The sequence below is a fragment of the Acipenser ruthenus genome, chromosome 20 (assembly GCF_902713425.1).
Source record: "Acipenser ruthenus chromosome 20, fAciRut3.2 maternal haplotype, whole genome shotgun sequence".
NCBI classification, from domain to species: domain Eukaryota; kingdom Metazoa; phylum Chordata; class Actinopteri; order Acipenseriformes; family Acipenseridae; genus Acipenser; species Acipenser ruthenus.
Genome location: NC_081208.1, coordinates 97,631 through 103,189, shown reverse-complemented (window position 1 = coordinate 103,189; position 5,559 = coordinate 97,631).

The following is a 5,559-nucleotide window of genomic DNA, read 5'->3' as shown; positions in this document are numbered from 1 at the left end:
TTCATCTTTTTTCAGTTCTAGAAGCAGAATTTATTTCTTGCTTCTTATAGGAATCTCCCCTCTCCTCCTCGGAGGAATCTGTGATCCCACGCGGCTGTGTAAAGATCAGCCTTCTTGTTTGAGTGTCGGGGAGGAAGCTGAAATCAACTGTGAGAGTTCGGCATTCAGATTGCGTCAACGAACTCTCAAACTCGCTCAGAGAGCCTGCAGCTGCGATGCTCTGTTATATATATATATATATATCTCTTCGTTCCAGGGGTGGGAATCGCACAGCAGTGTCACCCATTCCAGGTTTAAATACCAGCTTGATTAGCCCCAGTGTGTGTGTCTAGGTAACCAGCCCAGCTTATTAATAAACTCCTAGTGAAACCAGGACTGGATCAGACTGCTGTGCAGCGGGAGTCTGATTCCCGTCGCTGGAGTGATCTGTTTGTGCTCGGACCGCTTCATCACAGAGACTTCGCCACAGCGGAACGAGGCAGAGAGATACAGACACATCTACAGCGGTCCTTTAGAAATTCTCTATCAGGCTTGCACATGAAAAAAAAACAGCCAGCTTCCAGGACAGTGAATTAGGGTACGGCTCTTGCGCAGTGTAAAGTATGGCACCTGTCCTGTGCACTTCAGACTCTGTGACCTAACCTTGAATTACCGTGTCTGACAACAACACTGGGAACCTCTCAATACTGTTTACCAGAGTACCTGCCCAGAGACAAGGGCTTATAGTGATGTGAGAGACCAAGCCCTCTGCTGCAAGGCTAGGCAGGTAGGCAGGTATCTGAGAGAGACAGTCCCTTTGCAGTCCATTTGTTAAGTGCGCTTCAGGTCCAGTTTGTTTTCACACGCGCAGTTAATTTTAGACGCGCTGTTTAAAAGTATTTTTTTCCCCACAGTCAAACGGGTTTAAAAGGCCCTGCATATCAACAAAGCACTCACTAGGCATCTCCAGCCCCGCCCCACCCTTTCATTCGCTATCGCTTTCACCTATGTAAGAAATAAATAATAATAATAATAATAATAATAATAATAATAATAATAATAATAATAATAGTCGTACATACTAATCAATCATCTCCTGATCACTCGTTTTATCACCAAACTCCTCAATAATGCGATCCAAGTCATTATTTTATTACTATAACATCTCAGAAAAGCTCTGCAAATGTCCGTGATAGTCTCTGTGCGCTGATACAGTAACAGCCAGCTTGTTTACTTACGACCGCCCCGTTATCTGATACCAGGGTCATGTATGACTATTCATGAGATACGCCTTTTGTTGTTGGGTTTTTTTTGTTTTTTTTTATCGGCTTGTCTCGGCTCCTGTCGCTCCCACTCAGCCATTGAATGGTTTTCTCGGCTTTTTCCGGAGAAAAAACGACTAGAAACCCGTTTTTTGCGTTTTTTTGATGATGTCGGACAGGGTCCGACAATGGACCTGATAGGAATAATTGCAATGTCGGACCAGGTCCGACAGGACCGCAAAGGGTTAAAACGCATTGCTGACCAGGCGTTAGAAGTTTGCCCCGGGCGTTAGTGATGTTTTTATTAACGCTGATTCAAGGTGTGTTTTTTGAGGGTAATCGCCGGAGGATGGTACATTAAGAAACTATCCCGAGAATAACATTTTAATGATAATATAATAATAATATCTATTTTTATATAGCGCCTTTCATAGTGCACCCCCATCACAAAGCGCTTCACAGAGGCAGGCTGTGAACTGTGCATTATATGCAGAGTCACTTCCAATAGGACGTTGATTTAACATCTCATCCGCAGGACGGAGCACAAGGAGGTGAAGTGACTTGCTCAGGGTCACACACAGTGAGGCAGTCAGAGGCAGAGGTGGGATCTGAACCCGTGACCTTCTGGTTACAAGCCCTGGACTTTAACCACTGGACCGCACTGCCTCCTTGATGGTGCAGCTGTCCTTTCAAATGCCAGTGATTACACTCAAACAGCTGCATGAAACACCCCAAAAAACTCTCCGTAATGTTTATCAGAGTTGTTGTTTATTTTCCTAGTTGGTGTTTTTTTTAAAAAGCCGCTACGAGGGTTATCGTTGTCCTCGTTCAGATGCACTCCCCTAGGGAAAGTTGTCTGTGGTGTGAGTTTTGAAAAACAAACCCGCGAGTTTTGGCTTTAGAGACCTGAGAGATTAAAATGAAATAAAAAGACGACTAGGGAAGGCGATTGCACTTCGCTACTTCAGTAGAGCTCAGGGTGAAACGTTCCCACGCTGAGCAGCTTTTCCTCGGCTTTACCAGGAGCTGGAAACGGATCCTGTGACTGCCGGAGAAAAGGGGGGCTGAAGGGACAGCCTGAGCTGCCTGCCTGCCTGCACAGGTCCAGCCCTCGCCTCCACTGCAGCTCAAGCAGGATTGAAGAGCAGTGCCTGGGCACGTGGGTCTCGCACAGATACGGCTGCCGCCGTTTGTTTGTCGGGTGTCTGAGTGTGTCTGACGGGCTGCGTCCTGAGATCTGGGGGTGCAGCAGGTGAGGGAGTTGTTTGTAAACTCTGGAGCGGCCTCTCTTGCTCGGAGACATCCAGCCAGTTCCTCCGCAGTCATGCTTCTTATTAGAAGTCAGCTGGGCAGCCCCAGGCTGCTGGCTCTTGTGACCCCAGAGTTTCAGCTCACAGGCAGGTCACGCTCCACAGAGCAGCTCATCACCCCAAAGTGCCGCTTCTTCTAAAACACAGAGTTTGATCTAACAGGTTTTCTGGACGCCTCTGCGCAGCCCGTTGCATTGCATGTCAGAGGGGACGGGGAGGGGGGAGTGCTGCCTGTGAAGGTATTGATTTTGAATTCGGTTTGCAGTAAGTTTGATGGCCCGTGTCGGCCTCATGGGTAGACCAGGTGCAAATGGCATGACCAAGAAAAAAAAAAAAAAATCCCTTTTATGTGTGTGTTCTCATGAAGCGAGAAGATGCAGGCATTTCCCCAAGATCATGATGTTGAAACGACGAGAACAAAAAACAAACAAACAAAAAAAGCAACACGCACACACGCACGGACGCACGCACGCACACACACACACACACACACGCACACACAATGCTTTCAGCTCCCTTATCAGTTTGTACATTTACATGCTGCTGTGACCTGTGCCACCCCAAACACGTTTTCACTGGGGTTTTACTGGAGCGCATCATTTTACTGTGAGCAACTGCACACACACGCACACAGAGAGACACAGAGACAGACACCACACACAGTGAGACACACAGAGACATAGACGCGCACACACAGAGAGACAGACGCACACAGACACCACACACAGAGACGCACACACAGAGACAGAGACACACAGACACACACACACACAGACAGGATAAATGAACTGCAACTACGTTTCATATTATTATTATTATTATTATATTTAACCAGAGAGTCTCAGAGTCCTCAGTTTTTATAGTTTTGAGAAACAAAAACACCCTAAAAAGTAAAGGAGCAGCAGGCAGTGTGTGAGTGAAGCGCATTGCACCTCTTAGAAGCTGCTGTCTCAGTCACACAAGAGAGAGCGCTATCGTTTCAAGGCTGTGCTCTGCATACCTCAAATACCTTCATCATCACTATCCCGGGCCCTTTTATTCTCCGCGATCAAACAACACAACAGACAACAGCAGCAGCAATTACAATGAGCCCGTGTTACAGACAAGGAGGCTCGTCTGCTGTGCAGAGACTGGAGCGACCAGCGAAACTGTAGAGATTATTTATGATAAACACACATTCCCATGGAAAGAGGATTTCAAACCCCAGGCCTGCACGCAGATGAGAGATCTCGCTATCTGGCATCTTTAAAAACTTTGTAAACTTTTTTTTTTTTTTTTTTTTAAAGCCGATTCTGCTGTTTGAACTTCATGGCAGAAATAAATCATGAAGCTATTTAAAAGAGCGTGAGAGAGATACAGCCAAGACTTGTCATGTTGCGCAGTTACTGTGACCCCACTGTGCTAGAGTTCTGCTGTCGGGTCTGGTAAATACAGTCTTGAAGAACATTTCAGACCCCTGGAAGATCCTGTTACTGTAATAACCAGAAGGGATATACAATTATTTCCACTTTTCAAAGCGCTGTTAATCTCAGACGAGGATGTTTGCAAACACTTAAAAACGCAGTCCTTGAATCTTTTTAATGACATTTTATGAACAGGAGGGCCCGTGTGCGAGGGTCCCGCTGCGCTTGCTGGACCGTCATGTTTTTAATAGTACCCTTTATTGTTGTGTTAAGTGTACGCTGCTGCAGACAGACGAATACTGTGGCTTGACCGTGCCCCCCCTGTGCCAGCCCCTTTCATTAGCAGCACGAAGCCTACAGGAGCATCCAGACGCAAGCACGGCACAAACCAGACTCTCTGCCCATTACGTCTTGTACAACACTTAAGCATGCTTTAATTATAGTTGTTCCTTCAAGTCGTTAGTCTGTCATTTGGGAGAAAACAAAGTGTGCTGTGAATAGACAGCGAGGGCTCAGCGTGTACCACAATGCTTTTTATTTCTTCATCTTTTTGTTTTCATTACTCTCTCTCTCTCTCTCCCCCCTCTCTCTGTTCTTGTTAAGCTGTGCATTTCTCTGCCCGGCGTGTCTGCTCTGTTTGTTGCTGAAGATAATAACAGTTTCCAATTCCTGAGCAGGTACTGTATGTAAATGCTAATTGGGCGAAGCAAATGATCACAGATATCTGCCTGGCTTTGTGTAAGTTTTCGCAGGCTGAATTTTCATTCCGGAGCAGAGCGCGATGTAGCTTCATGGTTGGTCTTTTCGTTAGTGTTTTGCCAGAGGCTTGTTTTCTATATTTGTGTGGTTTCTCTCCCTGGTTCAGTACCTTTTTAATCCTGCCTTCAAGCTGATTCGCTGGCCCCCTGTGCAGCTGGGGTGAGCTGGCCGGCCTTCTCTTTGTTCCCGCCTGTAAGCCAGTCATGTCTGACGGCCCGCGACCGGGGCGGGTTTTAGTTGCCCCTCGTTGAAAAGATATGCCAGCGAATGCTGTGCCCCTGTCGTGCACACAGCCGTTTAAATTTCACTTTACAGCCTCGCGGGAGGAGGTGCGCGTGAAAGGGTGAAGTCTGTTTTCTTATGAACATTAGTACTGCTCCCCCCTGTTGTTTCAGGAGCTGTTGCAAACACTATAAAAAGTTCAAAGCCTCGTTTAGCACTGACTTGGAGTCCTGGCCAGGTGCTGAGTTGGCTTAATAAGTAAGTAAGCCCTGCTCCGGAATGTGTTCCCTGTTTGTGGGAGAGTTTGGGACAGGCTAAGCAGCAGATCAGGAGGAGGGTCACAGCTGGATCAACGTGTGCAGCAGACTTTCTTATCCTGAGTAAACACTCGGAACACACACAAGCTAAAAACACCACACTGCTCCATTTACAATTCTTTATTTGTTCATGTCTTTTTTTTTTTATAGACGGTCACGTTGCGATGTGTTCAGGATGGTTATGCTGTTGATGTCGTTTTTGTGTGAAAGGTGCTTTATAAATACAGGGTTGATTGGTTGAGTTTTGGAAGTGAAAGCACACTGAATCTCCCTGCACTCATCTCTTGTCGTTTTTCCGTTTCTCCTC